This window comes from Barbus barbus, assembly GCF_936440315.1.
Source record: "Barbus barbus genome assembly, chromosome: 8".
NCBI classification, from domain to species: domain Eukaryota; kingdom Metazoa; phylum Chordata; class Actinopteri; order Cypriniformes; family Cyprinidae; genus Barbus; species Barbus barbus.
In genome coordinates this window covers 22,088,435-22,107,528 of record NC_136736.1, presented here as the reverse complement: position 1 = coordinate 22,107,528, position 19,094 = coordinate 22,088,435, and the positions used below count along the sequence as shown (strand labels likewise).

Below are 19,094 nucleotides of genomic sequence, written 5' to 3'. Positions count from 1 at the left end.
TGCTCAGCTGTATTAATCTCATCTTTCAATCTTTTTCTGTTAGATTGTTGTGCTGGAAAAGGAGACTGAGACTGTCTGTGACATGTACAAGTTGATTGAGTGTTACTCTGTCCCCACTCCTCCTGAGGTATAACTGCCATAAGGATCACCATCGACACGGCACACTTATGTGGACAAATTTTGCCAACACCTCCAGCAAGACATCAACCAACTAAACAAGAAAGTGCTGGAAGTGAAAGAGCAAGGAGAGGTGAAAGAAAGAAATAGTGATACTATATCAGAATAATGTCCTAACATTGTTATGATATTTTTATTTTGTATATTTTTATTTTAAACAGTTCAGAAGTGTGGGGTTAGCAGATTTGTTTTGAAAGAAATCAATACTTTTATACAGTAAGGATGCATTAAATTAATCAAATGTGACAGTAAAGGCATACTTTCGTTACAAAAGATTTATGTTTTAAATAAATGCTGTTGTATTCATCAAAGTATAACAACTATAATGTTTCTTGAGCACCAAATCAGCATATTACAATGATGAAGGATCATGATGTGACAGTTTAAAATATATTTAAATAGAAAACAGTTATTTTAAATCGCAATAATATTTACTGCTTTGCTGATTTTTTTAAATCAAATAAAGGCTTGAAGAGCATTAAAAGAATCTTGCTGAGCCCAATTTTTTGAACAGTACTGTATACCCAATTCACATGATCAAATGTGAATTACAGTCTGCATTTGTGTCTTTTTGATTTTGTCTGTACAGAACAGTCAGCTCCTTGACATCGATGTAGATCGCTCTAATATACGCCGACTGCTGGGAGATATTCAGATCTCTATTGATGAGCTGCAGACTCAAGCCTTCAAATATAAAACCTACCAGAAGAACTTTAAAATCAGTGTGTCTATATGTCCACTAGAGGGCGCTTGTTCTCTATTGATTTTCATGTTTTCACCTTGTCTGGCTGGTCATCAAGAGTTATACTTATTTTTAATCTGTGTCTGTTTGTTCAGGTGGAGGTGACTAAATATGAAGCTCTAGAGGAACTGACCGCTGAAGTGAAGCTGAAACAGTTACTGTGGGACTCTCTGGAAGAATGGGAAAATTTAGAGAACAGCTGGTTGCAGGTCATTTCTTTTTATACTTTTGAAGCATTTGATTTTTTCCCTTTCACTTAAATCCACTTAATGGAGAAACACCATGGCCCGGTTTCACAGACAGGATTTAGACTAAGCCAGGATTAAGCCATAGTTTAATTAGGACATTTAAGTAATTTTTATAAACATACCTTAGAAAAAAGCATTACTGATGTTCATCTCAAGACAAAACAAAGGCACTGACATGTTTTAAGATCAGTCAGTGCAAGTTTCTTTCAGCTGAAACAGCTCAGATTTTCATTTTAGTCTAGGACTAGTCTTAAGCCTTGTCTGTGAAAAAAGGGGCATAACTCCTTAGATTTAAACTGCAAATTGAAGTGCAGTATAATTTACTACAACTGTACTTCAATTATTTTTGTTTAGAGATGGTGTAAATTAATACGATAGTGATGGGAGAAACAACACTCTTTGAAACTTTGAATTAATTGAAGCAGTTGTTAAATATAAACATCAATGATTCACTTTTTTGAAGCGCTCAAAACGCCACACTCTAGTGATGTCTGTTGTCAGAATGGTGTAAATGCTACAAAAACAAACCAATTACAAAAATGTTATTGAAAGTGTAATTTATTAAATTACATTAACAACTCATATAATACAATTAAAGTGTATAATGTTATTTTATTATTTTACAGGGATTGTTTTGGTTGTTTTATGGAGAGCTTGGTTAAACAGGCCAGCTCTCTAAAACTCTTCTTTGTATTATACAAATGTGTCATAAAAAATGTCAACAATTTATAAATCTGATCTGAGATTAGATAAAAACAATGTAGGCACTGGTTCGGGGTTCACAAAGATCATCGCCCCCCCAAGCAGCAAACCATTGACATTTTTCACCCATTGAATCACATGACTTTGGCTGTTTGATTCCATACAAATAATTCAAAGGTTTTAAAGCTGTTTTGAAAGTGTACATCACTATAATATGCTATTTATTGATTTATCTAATTTTAAACTGCATAGTATATTCTTGAGGGTGATTGCAATCGCTTAAAAATCTCCAAACCCAAAGATTGAAGTCCAGTTCCAAAGTACTGAGGAGTAGGGATACAGCAACTTAAGTGTTACTGAGATACAATCTTATGGTTGTCTTAATTACGGCCTTAAATTAGGCACTTTATGCTAGATAGCTTCAGGTGAAGTGTCCTTGCAAATGGTGCGCTGGAAGCCATTTTGAATGAAAGTGTCTTCTAAATGTCAAATGGTCAATTATCTCCTTGATGCAGAATAAGTTTGATGATCTGGACCCAGAATTGCTGAGCAAGCAGGTGAACACGTTTGCCAAATATGTCAGCCAGCTGGAGAAAGGACTGCCAAAAAATTATGTGGTGCCCTGCCTCAAAGAGAATGTGGAGAGCATGCGAGAAAAGGTGGGTGAGTGAATGCTAGTGTGTCATTGCTCTTTAACAGTTTCCTTGTTTGAAGTCAACTGCTGTATTTTGCATTTGGAATGTGGAAAAATGTCTAAACCCCATGACAAAGTGTAGTATTAGGAGTACACTATACCGTTTAAAACTTCAATTAATTTAATTACTATATTTTGAATTGTAATTTATTTCTGTGATGGCAAAGCCAAATATTCAGCAGCCATTACTCTAGTCCTCAGTGTCACATGATCCTTCAGAAATCATTCTGATTTGGTGCTCAAGTAACATTTTTTTATTATCAAATGTGAGTGATTTCTAAGGATTCTTTGAGTGTAAAGTTCTAAAGAAAATAATTTATTTTAAATAGAAAACTTGTGTAATATTATAAATGTCTTTTAATGACACTTTTGATGATTGTACCTGCATATTTAATATTCTGTGTTTGTGTAGCTGCCAGTCATCACAGACCTGCGTAACCCATGTCTGAAAGTTCGTCACTGGGAGATGCTGGAGGACATTGTGGATTCCAGCCTACTGGAAGAGCCGCTGACTCTCGCTTACCTGCAAAAACTCAACATCTTCCACTTTGGACCACAAATACAGGAGGTGAGAGAAACACAGAGGCTCTCAATATCCACTGATGTACTTACCTAGACAGCATTTCTGGGCATCATAGACACAGTCCAAATTTTCAATTTGCTGTTTGGGTAGGCAGCTCACTAGGTTTTGAGGTGCAACTTGCCAGGAAGGAGTAGATCAGTGTATAGGTGCTGAGAATTCTTCTTTTAACTCTATGAATGCAATGGCCAAGTCAATCACCTGACCTGAATCCGATTGAGCATGCATTTCACTTGCTGAAGACAAAACTGAAGGGAAAATGCCCCAAGAACAAGCAGGAACTGAAGACGGTTGCAGTAGAGGCCTGGCAGAGCATCACCAGGGATGAAACCCAGCGTCTGGTGATGTCTATGCGTTCCAGACTTCAGGCTGTAATTGACTGCAAAGGATTTGCAACAAGTATTAAAAAGTGAAAGTTTGATTTATGATTATTATTCTGTCCCATTACTTTTGGTCCCTTAACAAGTGGGAGGCACATATACAAACTGTTGTAATTCCTACACCGTTCACCTGATTTGGATGTAAATACCCTCAAATTAAAGCTGACAGTCTGCAGTTAAAGCACATATTGATTGAGTCCTGATTGAGGCCGATCAGTGCGGTGTCGTTTGCAAATGTCAGGAGCTTGACAGGGGGGTCTTTAGATGTGCAGTCGTTCGTGTAGCGGGAGAAGAGCAGTGGGGAGAGAATGCAGCCCTGAGGAGCTCCAGTGCTGATGGTGCGGGTGCTGGATGAGAATTTTCCCAGCCTCACTAGCTGCTGTCAGGAAGCTGCTGATCCACCGACAGACGGAGGTGGGGACGGAGAGCTGTGTCAGTTTATTCTGAAGGGTGTCCGGGATGATGGTGTTAAAAGTGGAGCTGAAGTCTACAAACAGAATCCTCACATAAGTCCCTGGTCTGTCCAGATGCTGCAGGATGAAGTGCAATCCCATGTTGACTGCATCATCAATAGACCTGTTTGCTCTGTAGGCAAACTGCAGGGGGTCCAGTAAGGGTCCAGTGGAGGCCTTCACATAAGCCAAAACCTTTCTTTCAAATGATTTCATGGCCACAGACGTTAGAGCCACAGGTCTCTAGTCATTAAGTCCAGTAATTTTGGGTTTCTTTGGGACGGGGATGATGGTGGAGCATTTGAAGCATGAGGGGACATCTGTGTGAAGATGGGGGCCAGCTGGTGCTTTCCTTTTGTTCTTTCTGAAGACCTGGCGCACGTCATCTTCACTGATCTGAATTGCAGGTGTGAGAGAGAGGGCGGTTGCTGGGGGTGTTAATGGTTGTGTGGAGAGGTGTTCAGGGCGGTTGTGGGGTGCTTTTTCAAACCTGCAGTAGAACTCATTCAGATCTTCTGCCAGTTGTTGATTCTCCAGAGTGCTGGGGGGTGGTGTCTTGTAATTGGTGATATCTGTCATACCTTTCCACACTGAAGCAGAATCACTGGAAGAGAATTTGTTCCTTGGCTTGCCAGAATAATTCCTTTTTGCCACTCTGATCAGTGTGTATTTGGCCTGTTTATACAAGACTTTATCCCCCTTTCTGTAAGCATCTTCTTTGGCCTGACGGAGCTGTCTGAGTTTTGCAGTGAATCATGGTTTGTCGTTGTTGTAAGTTAGATGAGTCTTAGTAGGAATGCACATATCCTCACAGAAACTGATATAAGATGTTACAGTCTCTGTGAGCTTGTCCAGATCGTTTGCAGCAGCTTCGAAAACAGTCCAATCAGTAAGGTTGAAACAGGCTTGTAAAACCCGCTCTGTTTCATTAGTCCATCTTTTAAGAGTTCTTAATACAGGTTTAGCAGATTTAAGTTTCTGCCTGTAGGTCGGTATCAGATGAACCGAACAGTGATCAGAGCTGTCTCTGGTGGGACACGTGATGTGCTGTCTCTATTTTGGCAGTTCGCGGGAGAGATTTGCTTTATTAAAGTCCCCGAGAATGATTAAAACAGTCCGAGTGTTTTTGTTCTGTGTCTGTGATCTGATCAGCGAGTTTCTGTAAAGCTGAGCTCACGTGCACTTGCGGTGGAATGTAGACACTCACGAGAATGAACAAACAAATCTCCCGCGGCTAATAGAACGGCTTGCCGTTAATGAAGAGCATTTCTAGATCTGAACAGCACATCTTCTTTAACACAGTTACATCTGTACACCACCTCTCATTGATGTAAAAGCACATCCCGCCGCCGCGCAATTTCCCCATTGATTCTGCGTCGCAGTCTGCTCTGATCAGCTGGAAGTTAGGCAAATGTAGCACGCTGTCTGGTATGGCATCATTCAGCCAGGTTTCTGTGAAACACAGAGCAGCAGAGTTTGAAAAATCCTTGTTTGTCCGGGAGAGCAGAAGGAGCTCATCCGTTTTGTTGGGTAGAGAGCGGAGATTTGCTAGATGGATGCTAGGCAACGCCGTTCTAAATCCACGCTGACGAAGCTTCACAAGAGCGCCGGCTTGCTTCCCACGTCTGCGCGTCCTGAAGCATTTGACCAGAGCTACGGCTCTGCCAACTACAATGTCCAGAAAAACATCTTAATAATCAAAATCCGGTAAAAGATTTTGTGGTGTTCTGCCGAATGTTCAGCAGGTCATCCCTGGTAAAACTGATTGTGTTTGAGAGAAAAAAACAAACAAAAACAGTACAAACACTGAAGAGCAAAGCACTGTAGCTGCCATCTGCGGCGCCATCTAAGATGGATTAGATCGATTAAAAATGCTAATATTGCATTAAAGGGATAGTTATTAAATAAAAATTCTGTCATTGTTTACTCACTCTCATTGTCACTTTTGGACACTCATGGACTTTTGTTGTGTTTGTTTCCCCTCATGTTCCCATGACCTACAGTAGTTTTCCCTCGTGTCTGATTGTGTCATTAATTTCACGTGTTTTATTAATTAGCCTTATTTGCCCACCTACTTAAGTTCATCTCTGTTCGTTCTGTCTTCGTCCGGTATTGTGAATGTTGTCCCTGCATGTGTCTCCTGCATGCCTTCTGTGAATTACCCTTCTGTGAATTTATTCAAGACTATTTGACTTGATCTTCATCTATGTGCGTGTTTTATAGACCACGTTACATGACACTCATGTTGTACCAGACCTGTATTAATTTCTTTCTTGTGCTGAACACAACAGAAGAAATTTTGAAGAATGTAGGTAACCAAACAGTTCCTGTGCCCACTGATTTTGATTTTGACTATGGAAGTCACTGGGGACCACCAACTGTTTTGTTACCCACCTTCTTCAAAATAACTTTTATCTTCAACAGAAGAAAGAAGCTCATTCAGGTTTAAAACAACTTGAGTGAGTAAATGATGGCAGAATAATTTTCATTTTTGGGTGAACGCTTCCTTTAATGTTAATAATACTCATTTACTGCTCTTGACTGAAGAACTTTAATACAGTTGCTTTAATAAGAATCAGTGTGTAATTTATACAGTGAAGTGTATACAGGTGCTTTATTTTTATATTTGTTAATTCAATTTCTTTAATCCTACTGCTAAATACACCTACTGTACCTGAAAAATAAAGCACAGTTTGTTTTATTTGCATATTATGTGTATTTGTAATGTGTATCTTTGTTCTTATATTTTAATAACAAAGATTAAATGATGAAGATTTTTTTATCTTCACCCACTTTGGCTTGAATGTCTTTACCATTCTTTATTTTAGGTAAATCAGTTTGCCTTTACTCCTTAGACAACTTAGTAAAACCAACATGACAAAGAATTGTGCTAAAATTGTGAATTAATTGTGATTTTCAAAAAAATAAATAAAAATAAAATCATGATATTTCTGCCATATCGCCCACCCCTAACCTTGCCTGAGTTTAATACAGAAGAGAGGCCTTCTCATTTATTAATATTTGTATTCTGTCTGTGTGAATGTAAATCCTCTAGGTGCTTCTCGATGACAGCATAGACCACAGTTGCATCATCCCGTTACGCAGGCCCCATCAAGGCCAGAGTGGACAAGTGGCAGAGACGGCTTTCTCTCTCCAGCCAGACCTTGGTAATCACACCAGAGTGGTGATCACCAATAACAAAACCAAAGCCAGATCATTTTTGGTTTTAGTTTTGTGAATTTTGTTTTGTTCTGTTCTTTTTTTTTTTTTTTGAGTGGTGATCAACTAAAGCAAACCTACTTTTTTCACAATTTCTTTCTTTTTTCTTTTTTTTTTTTTTTTTTTTTTACGTCAGATATTAGTCTTTCTCTGATTTGTTTCTGCTGTGTTCCTAGGATGAGTGGTTGGCATGTCAGAGAAGCTGGCTTTATCTTGAGAGTATTTTCAGTGCTCCTGACATCCAGAGACAGTTGCCTGCTGAGTCGAAGATGTTCCTTCAAGTGGACAAGTCCTGGAAAGAGATCACAAGGAAGGTCAACCGCCAGCCTAATGCCCTGCGTGCTGTCACACAAACAGGTCTGACAGGATGTATCTCAGGAAACATCTCAAAACATTAGATGAACAACTCAGAACATTAGATGAACACACATACTTTTAAAAAATAAAATTATTGTTCAGTGTCAGAATAGTTTTTACCTGCAAATTAGTACATGAAAAATGAAAGGTGTAGGTTAAATGCAACAATAAATGCAATAATGTAAATTTGAATTGACTTTGACCAGTGTTGCCCTCTAATCTGTCTCCTCAGGGCTTCTGGATATTTTCCAAAATAATAACGCACTCCTGGAGCGGATACAGAAATGCCTGGAGGCTTACCTGGAGTCAAAGAGAGTTATCTTCCCAAGGTGCCTACGCGCACACACATACTCACAGCAGTTTCTCAACAGAATGCTGATTTCTCTTGATGCTGTGCCATGACTTAACTCACTTTTCTGGGTGGCTTAGGTTCTATTTCTTGTCTAATGATGAACTGTTGGAGATTTTGGCTCAGACGCGGAACCCTCTGGCTGTGCAGCCTCATCTGAGGAAGTGTTTTGATGCAATATCCCAGCTGGAGTTTGGCCTTCTTACCCCTGGAGAGGGCGAGACTGGTGAAAAAATACAGTACACCAATGACATCTTAGCCATGGTGTCACCTGAGGGAGAAAAGGTGAATTCTTTTCTTTTCTTTTTGTTCAGCGTACCTTTTGACTAATTTCTTATTTTTGTCTTAAAAATTAAAAATATATAAGCAATTCAGTTATCACATTGTCAACCCATTGTCATGGTCAGTGAACATTTTGACCATTCCATTTCCTATTTGGAAAGGAACAGCATGAAAGTAAAAGATTTAGTTTAGTTTTGCTTTTTCTTATTGTGTACAAATCAGTTTATGGCTTCAGTATTTTATTTGCACACGTGGGCGGTACTGAACCGCTTTGTCTTCTGTACAGCATTAATTCATAAAGAGTCAATACGACTCTGCCAGTGTCTCTACACTTTAATAAAATATATTAAAGTTGCACTAAACCACTACTTACTGCTATTGCTACACATACCATTATGAAGCAGTAATTAGTGATGCTGTGACTTGCAAAGCTTTGCCTAATGTAGGACACATGAGAGATGCTGATAACTTTAATGTTTTAATTTCCCATTGATAAATACAGTGAAAATAGGTCTGTCAATTTGGATAAAAGCGAAATGTTTTGGTATTACTGTACACAGAAATAAGCCATCTTTTCCTTTCTCATTATTCCTTTCCAAATAGGAATGAAATGGTCAAAATATACACAGACATTATAAATGATAAATGAGCGATTTGTTTTTCCGTCTTGAAAACAAAAACTAGAAGACAAATTGTCCAAAAGTACATGGACCAAATAGCAAGGATTTATGAAATAAAAGATTATGTATGTGCGTGTCTGTGCTGTAGGTGGCACTGGGGAAAGGCCTGAAGGCTCGTGGTAATGTAGAGGGGTGGTTGGGGAAGGTGGAGGAGGCCATGTTTTCCTCTCTTAGGAGGCTTAGTAAGGCTGCAATTGCTGACTACCAGAGCAAACCCAGAGTGGAGTGGGTTGTGGCTGGACATCCCTCACAGTGCTTGTCTAAGTGGGATTGTTTATGTGCATCTCTTGAGTGTATGAGCAATTCTCACCTACGCTTTTCTGCAGGTGGTGTTGACCATTTCTCAGCTCATGTGGTGCAGGGACATGGACAACTGCCTAGAGGGAGATCATGACCACTATCAAGCCCTACAAAAATTTGAGATTTTCTACACTACAAGATTTTCATGGCTAAAAGAATAGCTGATTCAGTTAACATCTTAAAACTGTTGCTTCCAGCTAACATGCAAGTCTTCTATCTATAATATTGCTTCCTCCAGTGAAAAAGCCATCTCGTCTGAATCAGGATAAAAATATGCACAGATCAAGCATTTTTGAAAGTGAAATACACACATGTTAGTTTTTGATGTGAGAGGACAACAGGGGATGGGTCGTTTTACAGGAGGAAGCTTTATTATGGATTATGGACTCCAGTGTTATTATGTTATTTTGGCCTGAAGCGATACAATGTTTAAAATGAAAATCTTGGATAGCCTGAGAGGAATTTTCAATTTATGGGTGAACTATACCTTTAAATAATCTTTAACTTTTGTGTTGATTTTTTTTTGGACAATAAATCACTCAAAATACACATGTAGAGAGAGTTTGTAACCATAACTTAAAAAAAAAACGTATAAAAACAACTTAGTGTTGATCGGTGCTTCCTGCAGACTGGGGTGTGTAACATTTATCTTTTTTACCTACTATGTTGGAGTGACAACCAGATAACTTACTGGCACTGGATTCTTTTTGATAGTATCATATTGTATGCATATGCTTCGAGTGGCAGAGGCAGTTGCGGTATTATTGGGGTGTGGACCTGGATGACTGTGTGGCTCGGATGGCTCTCTCTCAAAATGTCTATGGATATGAATATTTGGGAGGGTGTCCTCGTTTGGTGATCACTCCACTGACGGTACATAAATGCTCTTTTTTATGATAGTGTATTTAATACATATGCTGTAAAACATGGAGTTTTGTCCAGTTATTTTGAATACGTTTGAATTTCACTTATGTAAATAAATTTGCATAAAATGTAATAATGATTGCTTTTACTTTAAATTCTAAAGTTCTAAAGTAAATTCTAAAGTAAAACTAAATTATATTTTTATAAAATAAAATCAATATCAAAAGAAGCTATAAATACTGCACAATATTATCAAAAACAATAAAGCTGTGATAAACTGTTTTAAATTCGTGGTCTATTTTGATTGAAATTGTTTACATAATTCATCGCAGGGGCCTTTTTTGTCCCTACATTTTAAATACCTGGAGGGTTTTGTCAGTTTGGGTCACTTTTTTGCCATTGGTTGATTTCTGATCTGCCTCTGATCCTAAACCTTATAAACTTTAGTCAAACATCAGATTCTGTCTTTTCACATGTTATGCATAAGAAATAACAGTTTAGTGCGAGTAAAGAAATGTATCAATTCATGGATGGATCTGTCAGTGTTGACAGATTTGTATGAGTTATTAAGATGCATGATTGTGTGTGCAAATTGCGTATCTGTTTGATTTTTTTATGTTAGGATCGATGTTACCTCTGCCTGATGGGAGCGCTGCAGCTAGATCTGGGAGGTGCTCCTGCAGGTCCAGCTGGTACAGGCAAAACTGAGACCACCAAAGACCTCGTGAAAGCTCTGGCAATCCAGTGTGTGGTCTTTAACTGCTCAGATGGACTTGACTATAAGGTGTCTCTCTGCCAGTCCAACTTCTATTTTCTTTTTCCCCATTACTTTTTAAGCAGTTAGACAACCAATATAAGATTTTCTTATTTTCTTTGTTTTTCCTGTCATATTAGAATGAATTCATTGTATCTGTCACTAGGAGGCAGAAGATCCCCAACTGAGATCTCTGTGCAGTACATGAAATCCATTGTAGACATCTATCTCTTTATTTATGGCCAGTGTTTAGTGTTTACTAAAGGGAGTCATATATCACAAAGACGTGTAAGATTCTGACTAGGCCTTAAAAACATTCATGATCATTGTTAATGGTTTGTCTTTTTTTATTCTTTTACTGGAACATTATTTTACCATATAACTCTTTCTGTGGATCATTCCTTTGCCTACGTGTTTTCTGGGCTGGGGTTTGTTATTGGTGTGGTTTAGTACATGGGGGGCATGTGAGAATGTCATCCTGTGGAACAGTAGACTGTTATTAAACAGTATGAAATCAATTAATCGCTACTACTTCAAATTTTCAGTTGCTGTTATCTACAGGGGTTGGACAAAATAATGTGAACACCTGGGAAATAGGCAACATTTCTTTATTAAGGTGTTTTACCATTTTCCTTTGCTGTCACACCAGTCCAGCTCTGCCGCTAACTCACCACTAGAGCGGTGCTCGTTCCTCCTCGGGGAGACCCACATTAATACAGCTTCCAAACTTCTTTGAATAGATTCAACTTCTATCAGAACATTTTACCAATTGGTGTTGGAGGAGGGAATCTTCTAATTCCTCTTTCTAAAACTGCCCATAATGGTTTGAAAATGTTCAAGTCAGGTGATTGAACTGGCCAGGGCAAATGTTGAAGTTCATCTTGGTGCTCCAGCTGTCCAGGTTTCATGATCATGACTTCATCTTTTTAAAAATGTAGCATTATCTGTGATTAATGTTTTAGCAACTGCAGCATTTTCATGTACTGTATGTTGGCTTAGTATAGTTGTCTGAGGTTATTTTGTGTGGAAAAGGGGTATTCAGGGTACAGTAAATATTGAGGTTTGCTGTCACCTTTGCTGCAGCAGTTCTGTGTTGTTTGGATACAATTCTCCTTAGTATTTGATCATTCACTTTTGGTCTTCTTCTCCCACTATTTTCTTCACTAACAAAGTCTTGTCATGCTTTGTGTACAGTAATAATAGTAAAGACTGTTGTTCAACACCAACAATTATAAGGTTAATACAAATGCGCCTCCTAAATGGGCTCCCATGATTTGTCCATTTTGAAAGTCTGACAAGTCACCCATTTCACAGAACACATGTAATATACTGATACACAACCTATAGAATGTAGACCGTGAAAGATAAAAGAAAATTACAACTTTAGTTTTTTCACTGTAGCCTACACAAATGATATTAACCCCTATGGGTGTTGGCATTATTGTGTCCAACTCGTGTATTTCATCCAATTAATGGTCCATCAGTATGGGTTTCATCCATTAGTGTGGGTATTTCAGTGGCCTACATTATGTCAGTATTTAAGGAGCAGAGTGACCAGAGGCCAATATGTATGATTAAATGTATAATTTAATTTCCTGAAAGTAGATTATATGTACATTTGTATAATGCAATATGTAGGGTAATTGTCAATGTCTATCTACTTACATTATTTGCATTAATCATTGACATGGCTGTCACTTGATTTTGGAATCGACACATTTGGGATACTATAGGTTGACCAAACAGGCATGACGATAAACTTGAAATGGCCAAACATCAGTCAAACTTTTTTTTTTCTTTTAAAGTTGAAGTATTTTTAACTTGAATGCCACATTTTTAGAACATTGTGTCATGCATGAGACTCTGCAAACAATGCAAAAGACACTTATGCATTAGCTTTAAGTTGTAAAAAAGTCGATATAGTTAATATAAGAATATGTTAATATTCACGCTGTGGCAGTGTTATAGTTCAAATAATATATATATATAGCTCTGTTTTATTATATGCTATATACTACTATATTTACATTTTATGCATTTGGAGGGTTCGGTTTCAGTTTGCTACAAGTGTTACAGTATATTGCATTTGTGTGTTCAGATGATGGGGACGTTCTTCAGCGGTTTGGCTCAGTCTGGTGCCTGGTGCCTGGTGCTGCTTTGAGTTCAATCGCATTAACATCGAGGTGCTGTCAGTCATCGCTCAACAGCTCATCACTATCAGAAACGCCAAGGCAGCCAGGGTATGCACGTACACACTCACATACTGTATGTGAAGTGAAGTGACATTCAGCCAAGTATGGTGACCCATACTCGGAATTCGTGCTCTGCATTTAACCCATCCAACGTGCACACACACAGCAGTGAACACACACACACTGTGAACATACACCCGGAGCAGTGGGGGTTCGGTGCCTTGCTCAAGGGCACCTCAGTTGTGTTATTGAGGGTGGAGAGAGCGCTGGACATTCACCCCCCACCCCACAATTCCTGCCGGCCGGAGACTCGAACCCTCAATCTTTGGATTACAAGTCCAGCTCTCTAACCATTAGGCCACGACTTCCCGACTACTGTATGCATGTACAATCTCAGAATTGTGATAATTTATACAGGAATTATGTGCAACTGCATGTGTCTAGATTGTGTTTGTGTTCGGCAGCTACCTCGGTTCATGTTTGAGGGGAGAGAGATAAAATTGGTGATGACCTGTGCTGCTTTCATCACTATGAACCCCGGTTACGCTGGCAGAACTGAACTCCCTGACAACCTGAAAGCCCTTTTCAGACCCATAGCCATGATGCTGCACAACTACACTCTTATCGCTGAGGTGTGTGATTAAACAACCTGGTCTGATCCCAGTAATGATGATAAATCACACTAGGCGAGAAGTAGAGGGGTCAGAGATGTTGCTGCTCACCTAATGCGTGTAATCATTAAAAGCTTTTGTTTGTTCATGTGTGTGTGTTACTACAAGGAAACTGGTGTCCTACCACCAAATTCCTGTTTTTGAATTTGAACAATTGACTGTTTGCTAAATATACTTTTTAACACACACTATATTTCCTGTGTAAAATGACAAAATGATTTAATTATTAGGAGCATGTAGAGCATAGGTACCCAGACCTTTTACTAACAATGAAATGCAGGGCAGTGGAACCTGGTGTTCTACTACTGTGATTTTCTGTTTGTAAATTTCTACAATTGATTGGTTGGAAAATTTACTTTTACTTCAACACACACTTTGTTTCCTGTGTAAAATGATAACATAATTTAATAATTTAGCTCATTTATAGCAGAGGTGCCCAAACCTTTTACTATGAAGGGCCAAAGATACTACTTAATTGGTCGAAAGTAAAATTGCATTATATACAATGCAATGTTTACTTTCGGCCAATTAAGTTGTGTGTGTGTGTGTGTGTATATATATATATATATATATATATATACACGTTTATAATATATATATACATACAGTAGTGTGAAAAAAAGTTGGCCTCCTTCCTAATTTTGTTTTTTTTTTGCATGTCACACTTTAATGTTTCAGATCAAACAAATTTAAATCAAAGATAACACAAGTAAACACAACATGCAGTTTTTGAATGAAGTTTTTTATTATGAAGGGAAAACAAAATTCAAACCCACATGTGTGAAAAAGTGCTTGCCCCCTAAACCTAATAACTGGTTGGGCCACCTTTAGCAGCAACAACTGCAATCAAGCGTTTGCGATAACTTGCAATGAGTCTGTTACAGCGCTGTGGAGGAATTTTGGCCCACTCATCTTGGCAGAATTGTTGTAATTCAGCCACATTGGAGGGTTTTCGAACATGAACTGCCTTTAGGATCCTTCTGCCTTAGGTCATGCCACAGCATCTCAATAGGATTCAGGTCAGCACTTTGACTAGGCCACTCCAAAGTCTTCATTTTGTTTTTCTTCAGCTATTCAGAGGTGAATTTGCTGGTGTGTTTTGGATCATTGTCCTGCTGCAGAACCCAAGTTCGCTTCAGCTTGAGGTCACGAACAGATGGCCGGACATTGTCCTTCAGGACTTTTTGGTAGACAGCTGAATTCATGGTTCCATTTATCACAGCAAGTCTTCCCCGGTCCTGAAGCAGCAAAACAGCCCCAGACCATCACACTACCACCACCACCATATTTTACTGCTGGTATGATGTTCTTTTTCTGAAATGTTGTGTTACTTTTACGCCAGATGTAATGGGACACACACCTTCCAAAAAGTTCAACTTTTGTCTCGTCAGTCCACAGAGTATTTTCCCAAAAGTCTTGGGGATCATCAAGATGTTTTCTGGCAAAACTGAGACGAGCCTTTATGTTCTTTTTGCTCAGCAGCGGTTTTCGTCTTGGAACTATGCCATGCAGGCAATTTTTGCCCAGTCTCTTTCTTATGGTGGAGTCATGAACACTGACCTTAACTGAGGCAGGTGAGGCCTGCAGTTCTTTAGATGTTGCTGTGGGGTGGGGGGACCTCTTTGATGAGTCGTCGCTGCGCTCTTGGGGTAATTTTAGATGGCTGGTCACTCCTGGGAAGGTTCACCACTGTTCCATGTTTTCACCATTTCACACAGGGCAATGTGGGTTTGGATTTTGTTTTCCCTTCATAAAAAAACCCCTTCATTTAAAAACTGCATGTTGTGTTTACTTGTTATCCTTGATTAGTATTTAAATTTGTTTGATGATCTGAAACATTAAAGTTTAACAAACATGCAAAAAAATAAAAAATCAGGAAGGCGGCCAACACTTTTTCACACCACTGTATATATATATAATACAAATCTTATATATTTTTCTCAATTCCCTAAAATCCCCCTCACTTTGGCACCCATATTAATTTATTTTTATATTTAATTATTTAATAAAATTAAATAATGATAACAACTATTAGTAGATGTATCAGTTCACCAGATTTCATCCAAAGCAAAAAAAATTTTAGGGAACTAGGGAAGTCCCATGTAGCCCCCAAACACTACACTATCCCACAGTGCAAAGTGGTTTGGGAATCACAGCTTTAGAGGATAACGTCTCAGGTTACGTATGTAACCATGGTTCCCTGAAGGGAACGAGACGCTGCGTCGAAACGCATATGGGAACGCCTTCAGCGTGACCAGGCTCTGAATATGATGTGTAATCAGTCAAACAAGGGCGAGGCGTCACGGGCGGGGTGACGTCACGACCAGGAAGCATATAAGCACGTGCGGCGGAGCCGGCTTCAGCTTCAAGTCATGAAGCAAGCGCTGGCAGGGATGCCGGAAGTGTGGCAACGCGACGCAGCGTCTCGTTCCCTTCAGGGAACCATGGTTACATACGTAACCTGAGACGTTCCCTTCCAGACGTTCCCTTCGAGCTGCGTCGAAACGCATATGGGAACGAGATACCAACGCCGCCAGACTGACAAGTCCCTGCCTGGTGTCAGGACGAAAGGACAGAGGAGCCGGAAGTGGCTCGGATGTCGAGGTCATAGAACCTAACGAAAGTCAGGGGCGTGGACCACCCAGCTGCGTTGCAGATGTCCTGCATGGAACACAGAAGGCCTTGGAGGCCGCCACACCTCGGGTTGAGTGCGCTCTGACTCCCACCGGCGGGGGGAGCTCAGAGGCCTCGTATGCCAAAGCCATGGCACCCACAATTCACCTACTAAGAGGAGGGCTTCGTAGCAGGAAGACCCCTCCTAGGCAGACCATAGCACACAGGCAGCTGGTCCGACTTTCTCCACAGGGAGGACCTGTGGATGTATGCGTCTAGTGCTCGCACTGGACACATACGGTTGTGCTTCTCCTGGTCTGGCTCCCCGAAGGGAGGAGGACAGAAGGCCTGCAGTACGACCGGCTGTGGAACGACCGATGGGACCTTCGGAACATACCCCACGCGGGGGTAGAGGAATACTTTCGCCGAACCGGGCGCAAAGTGAATAGAGGCCGTAGTCAGGGCCTGAAGGTCACTCACCCTCCTCGGAGAGGTGATAGCCAATAAGAAAACGGTCTTGATAGTGAGGAGTCTCTCAGTTATCTCCTGAATGGGCTCGAAAGGTGCATTGCACAGAGCCTCCAGAACCACAGCCAGATCCCACGTAGGGACGAGATCGTACCGGAGGCCTCAGCCTCAGCGCACCGTGGAGGAAACGTGTAACCAGGGGGTGTCTACCCACTGACTGGCCACCGGTAAGGGCGTGGTATGACGAAATAGCTGCCACATAGACCTTAACAGTGTAATGGGTTACCCCTGCGGAGAAACGGGCCTGCAGGAACTCCAGTACTGCACCAATGGGGCAGTTGACTGGGTCGAGCTGGCGGTCCCCGCACCAATAAGTGAAGAGCCTCCACTTCAAGGCGTACAGTTTCCTCGTAGAGGGAGCTCTGGATTGGAGGATGGTCTCGACAACCTCGGTTGACAGACCAGAAGCTATGAGCTGTGCCCCCTCAGGGGTCACACCAACAGCTTCCATCACTCCGGGCGAGGGTGCACCTCGGTGCCCCCGGCCTGTGAGAGGAGGTCCCTCCTGACGGGCACTTCCCACGGAGTGCCGTCGAGGAGAGATATCAGGTCCGAGAACCATACTCGGCCCAGCCAGAACGGTGCTACTAACAGTAAACTGACCTCGTCCCGGCGCACTCTCGCCAGAACTCCAGGGAGCAGAGCGATCGGGGGGAAGGCGTACAGACAGAGCCTCGGCCACGTCTGTACCATAGCGTCCAGTCCCGGAGGAGCTGGAGGAACCTGAGGGGACATTGCACTGACTCTCGAGTGGTGAAGAGGTCCACCTGTGCCTGGCCAAAACCTTCCACATCTGCTTCACCCCTCAAGGCATCCATACCCCGGGCCTCGGTCCCTGTCTCGACAGGACGCCTGCTCCCACATAAAGATGCTCAGGAATGTGCACAGCTCTCAGTGATAGGAGCTTGCCCTGGGACCACACAAGGATCTGGTGTGTCAGCTTATACAAGGGGCGCGACCGCAGACCTCCTTGGTGGTTGCTGTAAGAAACCACTGCCGTGCTATCGGTGCGCACCAGAACGTGGTGATCTCTTAGGTCTGGGAGGAAGTGCTTGAGCGCACGGAACACAGCTAGGATCTCTAGCTGGTTGATATGCCACGTCAGGTGGCGACCACTCCACAGACCGCGGGCAGGGTGGCCACTCATGACCGCACCCCAACCGGTGAGGGAAGCGTCCGTCGCTAGCAAGACGCGGCGACAAGGAGCTCCCAGCCCCCGGGACAAGAACCAAGGATTCCTCCACATGTCTAAGGCACGGACAGCGGCGTGACACTTTGACAGCGCGGAGTGAGTCTCCCCTCAGGGAGACCCCCTTGGTCTTGAGCCACCACTGTAGGGCCCTCATGTACAGCAGGCCAGAAGGAATCACGCTGGACGCAGCTGCCATGAGCCCAAGCAGTCTCTGAAACTGCTTGACAGTGAATGGCTGGCCTTCTCACACTCTCTCGACTGCCGTGAGGATCGACTCGATCCGAGCAGGGGTCAAACGAGCCTGCATCGTGGTCGAATCCCACACTACACCTGGATAAGTGGTTCTCTGAGCTGGAGAAAGCACACTTTCCTTGGCATTTAGTCTTAACCCCCCAAATCTTTCATGTGGGCGAGAACGACACCTTGATGCAGAATCGCCGCCCGCTCTAATTGAGCGAGGATCGACCAATCGTCGATATAATTGAGTATGCGGATGCCCTGCAGTCGCAACGGGACCAGTGTCGCATCCACACACTTGGTGAAAGTGCGGGGTGAGAGTGCTAGGCCGAGGGGAAGAACCCGATACTGATACGCTTTGCCCCCGAAAGCGAACCTCAGGAATTCCCTGTGAGAGGGAAGGATGGGTACATGGAAATAGACATCTTTGAGGTCTGTCGTGACAAATCAGTCCTCGGACCTGATTTGAGACACGATCTGCCTGACAGTGAGCATCTTGAACTTCAGCTTTCTGGCTGAGCGGTTCAGAAGACTCAAATCCAGTATGGGCCTCAGCCCCCCATCCTTCTTTGGAACAATGAAGTTCAGGCTGTAGCAGCCGGCGTGGACTTCGTGAGGAGGAACCAACTCGATGGCTTCCTTCCTCAGCAAAGTATCGACTTCCTGTTCCAAGACCAGAGCCTGCTCGGGGCGGACCGTAGTCACACAGACCCCGTTGAACAGCGGAGGTGGCCCATCGAACTGGATGGAATAGCCAGCCTCTACCGTCCGCAGGACCCAAAGAGACACATTCGGCAGTTGCTGCCAGGCTGCCAAACGATCTACTAAGGGAATCAGTCTCTCGAGACTGACCTCTGGTGTTAGAGAAGCGGCCAGACCGC

General features: G+C 41.9%; 1 pseudogene across 1 annotated transcript in view; it reads left to right on the top strand.

Moving 5' to 3' along the window:
• Positions 1 to 19,094, top strand: part of LOC306874314 (dynein axonemal heavy chain 6-like) — an 84,606-nt pseudogene that overhangs the window by 7,833 nt on the left and 57,679 nt on the right. Inside the window, exons 15-30 of the transcript in view lie at positions 44 to 250; positions 767 to 895; positions 1,015 to 1,128; positions 2,385 to 2,528; positions 2,976 to 3,131; positions 7,031 to 7,142; positions 7,371 to 7,551; positions 7,784 to 7,880; positions 7,981 to 8,185; positions 8,951 to 9,114; positions 9,189 to 9,310; positions 9,769 to 9,796; positions 9,904 to 10,035; positions 10,649 to 10,810; positions 12,879 to 13,020; positions 13,437 to 13,604. The product of the transcript in view is annotated as a dynein axonemal heavy chain 6-like (transcript). The remainder of the gene's footprint in view (positions 1 to 43; positions 251 to 766; positions 896 to 1,014; positions 1,129 to 2,384; positions 2,529 to 2,975; positions 3,132 to 7,030; positions 7,143 to 7,370; positions 7,552 to 7,783; positions 7,881 to 7,980; positions 8,186 to 8,950; positions 9,115 to 9,188; positions 9,311 to 9,768; positions 9,797 to 9,903; positions 10,036 to 10,648; positions 10,811 to 12,878; positions 13,021 to 13,436; positions 13,605 to 19,094) is intronic.